Source organism: Hemiscyllium ocellatum, chromosome 7, assembly GCF_020745735.1.
Source record: "Hemiscyllium ocellatum isolate sHemOce1 chromosome 7, sHemOce1.pat.X.cur, whole genome shotgun sequence".
Classification (NCBI taxonomy): domain Eukaryota; kingdom Metazoa; phylum Chordata; class Chondrichthyes; order Orectolobiformes; family Hemiscylliidae; genus Hemiscyllium; species Hemiscyllium ocellatum.
In genome coordinates, this window is record NC_083407.1 from 79,692,959 (window position 1) to 79,705,309 (window position 12,351).

At 44.3% G+C, this 12,351-nt stretch overlaps 1 protein-coding gene across 1 annotated transcript in view; it reads left to right on the forward strand.

The window, feature by feature from the left end:
- Positions 1 to 3,747: 3,747 nt before the first annotated feature.
- Positions 3,748 to 12,351, forward strand: part of LOC132817157 (inositol polyphosphate 1-phosphatase-like) — a 76,561-nt gene continuing 67,957 nt past the window's right edge. Inside the window, exon 1 of the mRNA XM_060827372.1 lies at positions 3,748 to 4,101. The gene's annotated coding sequence lies outside the window, so the exon portion shown is untranslated. The remainder of the gene's footprint in view (positions 4,102 to 12,351) is intronic.

Here is a 12,351-nt window from a genome sequence, read left to right on the forward strand (position 1 = left end):
CATCTGGAAGCGTATATGGATAGGAAGGGTTTAGAGGAATGTGGGTCAAGTGCTGGAAAGTGGGACTAGATTAGGTTAGGATATTTGGTCAGCATGGACAAGTTGGACTGAAGGGTCTGTTTCCGTGCTGTACATCTCTATAAGAGTGTTTGATCAGCAATTATTCTGTTAAATGGAAGACTAGGCTTGAGGGGCCGAATGGCCCACTGCAGTTCCCATTTCCTATTTCTTACGGACTTATGGTCAAACTACTCAACTTAGATAATCCCTCCATACCCAGGATCAACCCAGTGAACCATCTCTGGACTGCTTCCAGTTAAAGTATATCAATTCAAGAGAACCAAAGCAGTATTTCAGCTATGGTCTGAATACTGCCTTGTATTGTTTTATCAAGGCTTCCCCATTTTTATACTCCATACCTTTGAAATAAAGACCAACATTTCATTTGCCTTCCCTATAGCCTGTTGAAATTAGATGCTAGTTTTCTTTATGATTTACACATAGAGACTCATATCCATGTTTTCTACAGCTTGTCAGTCTTGATCCACTTAAATAATATTCAGCTCCTCAACTCGCCCAGCCAAAGTGCATAATCTCACATTTTCCCACATTATATTCCATCTGCCATGTTTGTGACCACTTGCTTAACCTCTCTATAAACTGCTGCAGACTCTTTGTGTCATCCTCAGCACTTCCCTTCCCATTTATTTTTGTGTCATCTGCAAATTGTCATTAGCAATAATACATTCACATCCAAGATATTAACATATATTGTGGCCCCAGCACTGATCCCTGCAGCACTCCAGTAGTTACAGGTTGCCATTCCTGAAAATGCCTCCCGTATGGGAGGAAGAGAGAACTGCAGATGCTGGAGCTCAGAGTCAAGAGTGTGGTGCTGGAAAAGCATAGCAGGTGGAGGAGGAGAATCGATATTTCAGGCAAAAGACCTTTATCAGGATTCAGAGATATTCTCTGAAACAATCCGCAAGAAGGTGTCCTGTCTCCCCAGTGTAAAGGAGACCACACCAGGCACAATGGATGCAGTACATGACATTGGTAGAGGTACAGGTAAATTTCTGATGGATGTAGACGGATTTCTTGGGGCATTGGACAGAGGTGACGGGAGTGGTGTGGGCGCAGGTTTTGCACTTCCTGCATTGGCAGGGAAAGGTGCCAGGAGGGCAGTGTGGACCTGATGAGGGAGTTGCGGAGGGAATTGTCTTTTCAGAACGCTGATAGGAGTGGGGAGGGTGTTAGGCCGGAATCTCGGGATTCCGGTCTTCGCGAGTTCTTTGGAAGGAGAGACCGCACCAGCTTCTTTAGTTAGGAGCAGAACACCGTTTATTTTACAGAATCACGACTGGCAAACTATACAACGAATTCTACCGCATGCAATTCGTTGGAGAAGGCGTTCTATCTTCCCCTTCGGACCTGGCTCAATTATACTTCGCGCCGCCTGGAGTTCCCGGTCAGTTCTCCCTCATTCGTCCCCCTCATTGGTTGGTACACCTGAGAGTGAGGGGGTCTGCGCCTCCATTGGCCGTATCGAGGTGCCTGTCCAGCTCCTGCTGTGCCGGACAATGGTACAGCCATCCTGGGGTCGGCAGTTCCGATCCTGTAATCAATGGTCCATTGTTCCGAGTATCGATCTCATTACTATGCGTCTGACAGAGTCAATGGTCTTCCGCAAGCGAATGAACAAACATTATCATTTATCATGGGTTTCGATGGGAATCTATTCTGATGTGTACATTAACAGGTGCTTTAGTAATCATGTACTCCGACAGTGCAATTCACACCGTTCGACAGTTACCGGTTCCTTTATTAGTCATGAGTTCTCAATGGGGCAGTCTGATACTGGCTGACATGATCTAATCAGCGAGGAATGTTACTTCAGACAGGTAGCCCTGCAGTTGCCAGGTTCTCCCCCATGGCTGCGATTAACTGTTTAGGGGCTGGAGCTGGTAATGTCTGGTGTAGTAATAGTGCTACCCTCCCTAGCCCCACTCTTAGGCAATCTAGGGGCTATTCTCCCCAACAGGAGGGAAATATATTTCTGGAGATGGGGTCCGTTTGGAGGTGATGGAAGTGGCAGAGGATGATGCGTTGTATGCGGAGGTTAGTGGGGTGGAAGATGAGGACCATGGGGGTTCTGTCCTTGTTGCATTGGGAGGGGTGGGATTCAGGGGTGGTGGTGCATGAAGTGGAGCAGATGCTCTTCAGGGTGTCCTCAACCACATGGGAAGGGAAGTTGTGATCATGGAAGAAGGAGGCCATCTGGGACTTACTGAGGTGCAATTAGGCATCCTGGGAACAAATGTGGTGGAGGCAGAGGAATTGGGAATAAGGGATGGCATTTTTACAGGAGGTAGGATGGAAGGAGTTGTAGTCTAGGTAGCTGTGGAAGTCGGTGGGCTTGTAGTATATGTCTGTGGTTAGTTGGTTGCCAGAGACAGTGATGGAGAGGCGCAGGAAGGGGAGGGAGGTGTCCGACATGGTCCAGGCAAATTTGAGGTCGTGGTGGACGGTGTTTATAAAGTTGATGAATGGTTAAACCTCCTTGTGGGAGCACGAGGCAACGCCAATACAATCATTGATGTAGCAGGGAAACAGGTAGGTGGTGGTGCCAGTTTAATTGCGGAAGATGGACTGTTCCACATATCTGACAAACAGGCAAGCTTAGCTGGATCCCATGTGGGTGCCCATAGCTGCTTCCTTTGGTTTGGAGGAAGTGGGAGGATTGGAAGGAGAGGTTGTTGAGGGTGAGGACTAGTTCAGCCGGGCGGATGAGAGTTCAGTGGAAGGGTACTGGTTGGGACGGCATGAGAGGAAGAAACGGAGGGCTTGGAGACCTTCGCCGTGGCAGATCGATGTGTACAGAGACTCGATGTCCATGGTGATGATGAGGCATTGGCGGCCAGGGAAACAAAAATCTTGGAGGAGGTGAAGCGCATGGGTGGTGTCACGAACGTAGGTGGGGAATTCCTGGACTAAGGGGGACAGGACAGTGTCGAGGTAGGAAGAGATGAGCTCCCTTATCCCAACTATCTGTGTTCTGTTAGTTAGCCAATCCACTATCCATGCCAATATGCTACCACAACAAAAGGGCACTTCTTAAGTAGCCTAATGTGTGATACTTTATCAAATGCCTTCTAGAAATCTAAATATATTATTACATGCTCTTCTTCCCCTTTACCTATCCTGCTCGTACCCATTCAAAGACTTCTAGTAAATTTGTCAATTCTGATTTCCCCTTCATGAAACCATGCTAACTTTCGTTTGATCACATAATGTATTCTAAAAGCTCTACTATTACATCCTTTATAATAGGTTATAATATTTCCTTAATAACAGATGTTAACTCGCCTGTCTCTCAGTACTTTGCTGTTAATGTTATTGAGAACACTTTAAAAGTAATGAGCAAAACAGAAAAAACAAAACCTGAAAGGTGCAACTTTTAATGGGAGAAAGTGAGGATTGCAGATGCTGGAGATCAGACTCGGGAGTATGGTGTTAGAACAGCACAGCAGGAGTGGGAGGTCAGGCAGCATCAAGGGCTGATGCCCGAGCTTCGATTCTCCTGCTCCTCGGATGCTGCCTGACCTGCTGTGCTTTTTCAGCACCACATCCAGCATTCGAGGAGCCGGAGAATCGAAGCTCGGGCATAAGCCCTTGATGCTGCCTGACCTCCCACTCCTGCTGTGCTTTTCCAGCATCACACTCCCGACTTTTAATGGGGACTACCTGTATTGGTGGATTCTTTACCGCAATTTACGGGGCGAGGATGGTGTTCACACCTCACCCTCTGGGTGGCAGTTTCGTTGCGCTGAACACTCGAGAATTGCATGCGAACAGCCGGTGGTTTTTGCAAAGCGACATCGCTCATCCATCACAAGGAGCCACAGACGCTGAGTTGTGACTGTGTTACTGTCAGCGAGACCTATCGCTTCATCTGTGCTCCCTTTCCGCGGATCGGGTCATTTCAGCTGCTGGTGTTGTGCACGCTGTTGCCGCTGACTGTGCAATCACCGCACCCACTGTTCAGAGAATGACCTCCTGAGCTGCTGTCTGTGCGGGCATCTGAGTGCCGGACCATTCAAGGTAATCTGATCCAGCAGCTTGTCTGTGGCCACTGGCGTTGTTCGCTGGGAGACCCGAAAATATGGGCAGGAAGTGAGGGGTGAACGTTTTTGGCCTAACATGCTCGAATGGGCAACCTTGGAGATCCAGAGCTACGGGACTTAGCTTAGAGAAAAAGTACCAGTGCGACAGGCGGTCTTTCTCTTTTCGCCAGCTTATGCTTCCCCTCTCGGGTGCATTTTGGGGTTCTTTCGGGTGGCGGATTATTGAGGGCGGGGTCCGAATAGCGGACAGAAAACCTCAAAAAGTCGCATCAGCGAGGAAAATAACCTGGAGGACGCAGATTCTCACCAGGGCTGTTTCCGTTTCGTCGGAATTTCTTGCCCCCTGCAATGGAGAATATGCTCCCAGTCACTTTAGCTGCTAACTCATGGGGCTGCCTACTGCTCAGTGTAGCCCAGCACAGACTCTCTATCCCACCTCCCTCCCCACTCCACCACCGTCGCTGCAGTGTGAGCCAGTTTAGTGACCGCCTACACAACAGACGCCGCAGAGTCGTGCCATTCACGTTGTGTGATTAGAATGTGCTTCATGTACCCTCAAATTATAATTTTATGTGATACATATGTTAGAAGTATTTTCCTTCGCTGATGTAGGAGAGTGGCTAGAAATGACATATGTCATGTTAGCAAGAACATCAATTAACACAACACCCTCATTTTCTCTGCAGCCCGTCTCTCCAATAGACGTTGACGCTGCGGGTACTTTTGTGGGGGTGGGGGTAGGGGATAGGAACGTGGCACAATAATTACCTTTGCCGAAATGACAATCATTTGTGTGTGGCCTTTACAGTCAGTGCTAGCCGGACATTCAACTTGAATGTTAATCACAAGTAGGCCCACTCCTGCTGCTTGCCCAGTACATTTCCTGCACAAATTAAGGCAGCATGAACAAAGTAAATGCCACAAGTCCAGGTTGACGGCATTACAACAATATAGTTAAAAATCAAAACCAAGAACTAAATATTCAAGAGTATGTGACTTTCTGAATGGACAGGCAGGAAGGAAAGGTTGGTGGGATAGCATTTTTGGTATGGGATGGAATAAGCATGATAGCAAGAAAGAGATCAAATCCATATGGGTGGCGATAAAAAATAAAAATGGAAAGAAGATTTGGGTAAGAGTAGTTTATTGGCTCCCCAACAGTAGCTATACCGTGGGACAGTAAATAAATTGGGAGATAATGAAAGCATGTAAGGAAGACATTACCTTAATCATGGGTGACTTTAACCTTCATGCAGATTGGGATAGTCAGATGGGTAGAGGAGGAGTTTAGCAATAAAGGCAGTTGAGAAAATAGTTCATGGCTCCACAGCAAAGACATATTCTAGAGAGGAAGAAGGACTCTAGGAAAGGATAAGCCAGCTGTGGGTTAACCAGAGAAGTTAAGGATAGCATGAAATTGAAAAAAAAAACGCAATGTGGCAAAGATTAGAGGTAACCCAGGGCATTGGGAAATTTTTAAAAACCAATAAATGCAACCCAAAACAAACGAGGAAGAAATTAAACTTTGAAAGTAAACTTGTAAGTAATATTAGTACAGACAGCAAGAACTTTTGTGAACATATAAAAAGAAATAGAAGTCAAGGCAAACAGAGGCCCCTTATGAATGAGGCTGAGGAAATAACAATGGAGAACCAGGAAATGGCAGAGGAACTGAAGTAATACTTTGCATCAGTCTTCACACTACTAGCATTCCAAAATTACTAAACAACCAAAAGGCAAAAGGAGGAAAGGAAATAAATATGATAACTATCAGGAGTATAAAAGTGCTTGGCAAACCAATGGAGCTAAAGACCAATAAGTCAACTGGACCTGATTGGATGCACCCTAAGAGAGAGAGGCAGTAGCTACAAAGGTAGTGATAATCTCCCAAGAACCTTAGGTTCTGGAACAGTCCCAGAGGATTGGAAAATTGTCAATATAACACCTTTATTTATAAAGAAAAAGAGGCAAAATGCAGGTAACTGTAGGCCAATTAGTTTAACATCACTTACAGTATTCGGAAAATGTCAGTGTCTATTCTAAAGGATGTAATACAGTAGCAGTGCATTTAATATGATCAAGCAGAGTCAGCATGGCATCATGAAGGGGAAATCATTCCTGACAACTTTATTGCAATTCTTTGAGTAGGTGGCAAGCAGGATTGATAAAAGGAAGTACAGAATGTAATATATTTGGATTTCCAGAAGCACATGTTACGCTACTTAATAAGACAAGAACTCATAGTGTTGCAGATATTCTATTAACATGGATAGCAGATTGACTAACTATTGAAGTCAGAGAGTTGGGAAAGGTGGCATTTTCAGGATGGCAGATGGTAACTAGTGGATTGCAGTAGAGATCAGTACTGGGACCACAATTATTTACAGTATATATTAATGACTTAATTACACAATACATTAACAATGAGACAAGTGAATGTATTATAGTCAAGTTTGTCTCATAGCCAAGACCTAGTCTTTAGGGAAGTGAAGAAACAACTATCATTGTTGGGCACACTATGATCTCAAGTAATGGTGCTGATGTGCGATGTCTCCCAGAAAGATATCAGAGTGGTGGCTCACAGATGGCCCAAAGGAGAGGAATTCCCAATAGTGTATGCTTCCTGGATTTTGGCTGACGCAGAGCACAAATACATCCAGGTAGAGATGGAAGGTTTAGCGGTTATCTTTGGTATGAGAAAGTTCCATTAATACTCCAGTTTCCTCCCACAGTCCAAAGATGTGCAGGTTAGGTGAAATGGCTATGTTACATTGTCCGTAGCATTAGGTGGATTAGTCAGGGATAAAGTAGGGGAATGGGTCTGGGTGGGTTGCTCTTCGGGGGTGTCGGTAATCTAATCTAATCTAATCTAAATACCTTTACAGATGTAAATTTGTAATATATCGGACTGCAAACCCTTGCAGGGCTGTTCAAAGAGGATAAGGCTGTGTTGCCTATAGCTTCAGGTCAATTTCAGCAGTGTCTCTCATTCTGAGTGTGTATAATTACAAGTTGGAACATTGTGTGGGAGGCAAAATAGCAAATGCAGGTGTCTCGAGCTGCCTCCCGCTGGCAGATACACCACCAATGGTGCTGCCATTGGAAAAGTCCATTCTGGTTTTAAATGTTTGGGACATCTATCCAGTCACTGCTGATAACATCAGATTGTGCAATAAGATCCTGTCCTGGCAACACTAAAACAGCAGGTGGTGATGGGAGAAACAAATGGGCCATCACAACCAGAAATGACATATTTCTGGACCCGGTAAGACCAGGTCATCATAGAGGATAGCATTTTATTATGGGGCGTAAAGGTGATTGTCCTGAGCAAAGGTCACTGCCAGACAGTGGCTGAACTCTACCAGGGTAGTCCATGGGTTTCCAAAATGAAGATGTTGTTGAGAAGATATGTCTGCTGGCCAGGTGTGATTGCAGACATAGCTGTGTTGGTGGGGCAGTGCCCAAAGTGCCAACAAGGACACAAATTACCATCATTGGGAATAGTCGGTAAATCCTGGATGCATTTGCACATCGACCATGCCAGCCCTTTCATGGGCTCAATATTCTTAGTCATTATAGATGCTCACTCAGAGTGGTTAGACATGCATTGAATCCATTTCTCATACACGTGACAATGTTAGAAAAGCTGTGAGCATCTTTTACACTACGCTGGCTCCCAGAAGTGCAAGCCATCATTTACCAACAGGGAATTCAAATATTTCCTAAAGTCGAATGGCATGTGGCATATAAGGAAAGCTCCATATCATCCACTGACCAATGGTCTGGTGGAAGGAGCAGTCTAAAATTTGAAGGGAGACTTAAATAAACAGCATACAGCTTCACTTGATTTCAAACTAACCCAGTTCCTACTTGATTATTGGAACACCTCTCATACAATGACAGAAAAAGCTCCAGCAGAGCAACTAATGGGGAAAAAATGGCACGTCAGGTTAAATCTGATCTTCCGAGACATTGGGGAGGGGTGGGTGAAATGGCATCAGGAATACCAATGCTGGACACAAGATCCTCGAAGCGAGGGAGCCTGTTTATTTCAGGGGATGAAGTTTGGTGCTGAAACCAAGGAAGTAGCCCGACATGGGTAAGAGGCTTGGTTGACATGAAGCCAGCTCTCGTGATGCACAAAGTTTGGGTAGGTGAGGCAGTCCTGAACAAGCACTTGGATTGCATGAAAGCTGCAAACTCACAAACAGGTCAGGAACAAAACATACTTCTGACAGAGTAGCTGGAAAGGCTGTCAGAACCTATTGCTTGTCCCCTTTGTCTAGTGTCAAAGAAACCTCTGAGCCTGAGATGAACATGGTGGATGTCACCACCTTGGTGCCTTTACCACCTGAAGAAGAGGTTGAATTTCTTCAGAGACACTCCGGGAGGAAGAGGCAGGCTACAATCAGGTACATGCCACCCATATCTGAGGCTGATTCAGAGGAACCAGACCCAGTATGAAAATGACCATAAGACCATAAGACATAGGAGTGGAAGTAAGGCCATTTGGCCCATCGAGTCCACTCCGCCATTCAATCATGGCTGATGGGCATTTCAAAGCTGAAAATGTGTTGCTGGAAAAGCGCAGCAGGTCAGGCAGCATCCAAGGAACTGGAAATTTGACGTTTTGGGCATAAGCCCTTCATTCCTGAACTTTTCCAGCAACACATTTTCAGCTCTGATACTCCAGCATCTGCAGACCTCACTTTCTCCTCTGATGGGCATTTCAATTCCACTTACCCGCATTCTCCCCGTAGCCCTTAATTCCTCGAGACATCAAGAATCTATCAATCTCTGCCTTGAAGACATTTAGTGTCCCGGCCTCCACTGCACTCTGCAGCAATGAATTCCACAGGCCCACCACTCTCTGGCTGAAGAAATGTCTCCGCATTTCTGTTCTGAATTGACCCCCCTCGAATTTTAAGGCTGTGTCCACGGGTCCTAGTCTCCTCGCCTAACAGAAAAAATTTCCTAGTGTCCACCCTTTCCAAGCCATGTATTATCTTGTAAGTTTCTATTAAGTCTCCCCTTTGTGGGCGGCACGGTGCCTCACAGCGCCAGAGACCCGAGTTCAATTCCCGACTCAGGCGACAGACTGTGTGGAGTTTGCACATTCTCCCAGTGTCTGCGTGGGTTTTCTCCGGGTGCTCCGGTTTCCTCCCGCGGTCCAAAAGATGAGCAGGTCAGGTGAATTGGCCATGCTAAATTGCCCGTAGTGTTAGGTAAAAAGGTAAATGTAGGGGAATGGGTGGGTTGCGCTTCGGCAGGTCGGTGTGGACTTGTTGGGCCGAAGGGCCTGTTTCCACACTGTAAGTAATCTAATCTAATCTAATCTAATTAAATCTTCTAAACTCCAATCAATACAATTCCAAGATCCTCAGCCGTTCCTCGTATGTTAGACCAACCATTCCAGAGATCATCCGTGTGAATCTCCACTGGACACGTTCCAGGAGAGTTTGCAAGAAAAGGAACAAGCCTACATCCCTGGACTTAGATGGGGCAGGATGTAGTGACTGTAATGACATCAACCAGGTGGACCTTATGGAATATGAGTTCCCTGATTAGGGCTATTAACCAGGTCCAATCAGGAAGCCCTAGCTGACAGATATAAAGAGGAGTGTCAGAGGTTCTGTTCACTCTGACAGCTGACTCTGAAGAAGCCAGACTAGTGTCAAGTACATGCACGTGTAAATAAAGAGGGATTTGGTAACAGGATAGCGTCCTAAGTGAAACTATTTCATAAATCATTTTACAAATGATTCCTTTCCATTACCTGTGTATATTGTGCCCATTGTCTCAGGCTGGAAAGTTAGTTGCTAAAGCAGTCAGGGTAATTGCACAAAGTTAGTTGGGGGTCAATTTATTGAATTTGTACACTTTTCTAGTCTCCATGCCACAGAAAGGATATGGAGGGAATGGAGAAGTGCCAAACTAAAAAGGACTGTGAAGAATGATACCAGACTGAAAATTATCATGATCAAGAGAAATTGAATAGACTGAATGGTTTCTCCAAAAATAGACAATGCGATGGTCTGATAGATCATTATGATAATCTGATAATTATGAAAAAGCTTGATACAGTAGACAAAAAAATTATACTAATATGACACCTTTAACATAACATGACTCTCTACAGGAGCATTATAAAACAAAGCTACCATACCAAGTCTCAAGAAAAATTAGTTCAGATGGTCAAAAGTTGATCAGAGGCGAACTCATTGAGGTATCTTAAAGGATAAAAGTGAAATGCAAAGGTGGAGACATTTATGAAAGGTATGCTAGAGTCTTGGGCCTAGATACTGTGAATAATATTGCTAGGCCTTGCAATGAGAAACATTGCAAAACAACTCCCATTTAAACAAAAAAAAAATTAAATCAACCCAAGATATCCAAGTTGCTGTCACATCATATTTATTTTGCATGCGTGCTGTAATTTGGAGCTACAGACAGAGGTTCAAACATTCTTTCCATCTGTAGTTTCTAGATTTTATCTTAAATTGTATGGAATTTACAGCAAGGAGCAGGCATTCAGCTTCATGTGGTTATCAAGCTTCCCCATCAATCTAATTATAGCACTCATCTTAAATATTCTTTGCAGCAAAAGATTCTAACTACTTTCTTGGTAGTGCAGTTCCTAATGAATTCACCATTGGATTTCGTGGTGATTGTCTAATATCTTTGACCCTTACTTTTGATCTGTGTAAGTCTTGAAGCACAATTCATGCCTTTGAGCCAAAAATTCTAGTTTGAGTGTCCGTCTATGATTTGATGACCAAGGGAAGTGCATTAATGATTTGGCCAAACAGGTTGAGTGTCAACCTGCAAATCCTCACAACACATGCCAAAGCTGAGAGATTTCTGGTCAGATGTGTGATGGGAAGATTGTTGGCCAAGATCCTTTATCAATCAAGTGATGTTGTCCAATGAAATTGAATCAAAGCCAGGTGCCTTTGTGCTTGCAAAGGTTTTGGTTCAAATATAGAGAGACAGGGAAAAGTTCAATATGATTAATGCATTAGGTAATAGAGACAGTTGGTGTCAGGACACAGGATGCAGTAATTAGGGCTGTTCATAAATCTGAACCTTGTTTTTTAAAGTGTTTGTTTTTTTCGAGGATTGCGAGTACATATGCACGTTATCAACTGTAATGTGACTGGAAACAAGCTGTCATGAACTAAACATACATGTTGGATCTTCAATTTTCAGTGGAAACAGAAATTAGATTGAGAATATAAAAGGAATTAAGATTTTTGACTGCAAATTCCTATTTGATGTTTCTTTCTGACCCCACGTTATCTTTGTGTGATTTTTTTGTCAGGTCGACAGGCATTGAGCTTAAATGCTCACACACCTCTCCTGAGGTCAGATTTGCCTTTATAAGGACCACAGGAAATTTGCATTTCTTTCCTCGCATTATTTTTGTATGCTGCAATGGATTCTGGAATTTGGTTAAACAAAAACTATTGGGCCTGAAAGTTTGAGACCAATGGGGGCATATTGATAGCTTAGTTTCAGTTGTTCCATTGTTGACATTCTCAGATTTGCTGTTGTACCTGTGGCTATTATGAATGCCTGATTGTATTTTGAAAAGTCCAGGATTATAGAATCTGCCTCATATTGGTTAATCAATATAATCTATAGGAAGGCAAATGCAAGGATGGCATTTGTTTTGAGAGGACTTGAATATAAAAGCAGAGATATACTTCTGAGGCTCTTTCAGGCTCTGGTCAGAGAGACTAGGACCCAAGAGCACAGATTAGAGTGGTGCTGGAAAAGGACAGCAGTTCAGGCAGCATCTGAGAGCAGTAAAATCGACGTTTCAGCCAAAAGCTCTTCATCAGGAATACAGCAGGAATAACTTTTGCCCAAGAGCACAGCCTTAGAATAAAGGGAAGATCTTTTAGAAGAGTGATAAGGAGAAATTATTTTTAGCCAGAGAGTGGTGTATCTATAGAATTCACTGCCACAGAAGGCTATGGAGGCAGGGTCATTCCGTACATTTAAGGCGAAGATAGATAGGTTCTTGATTGTCAAGGGAACCAAGGGTTAAGGGAAGAAAGCAGGAACATGGGGGTTTTGAAACCTGTCAGCCATGATTGAATGGTGGAGCAGACCCATTGGGTGAGTAGCCTAATTCCATGCCAACCAGATATTCCAACCCAATCTAGTCCCACCTGCCAGCACCCGGCCCATATCCCTCCAAACCCTTCCTATTCATATACCC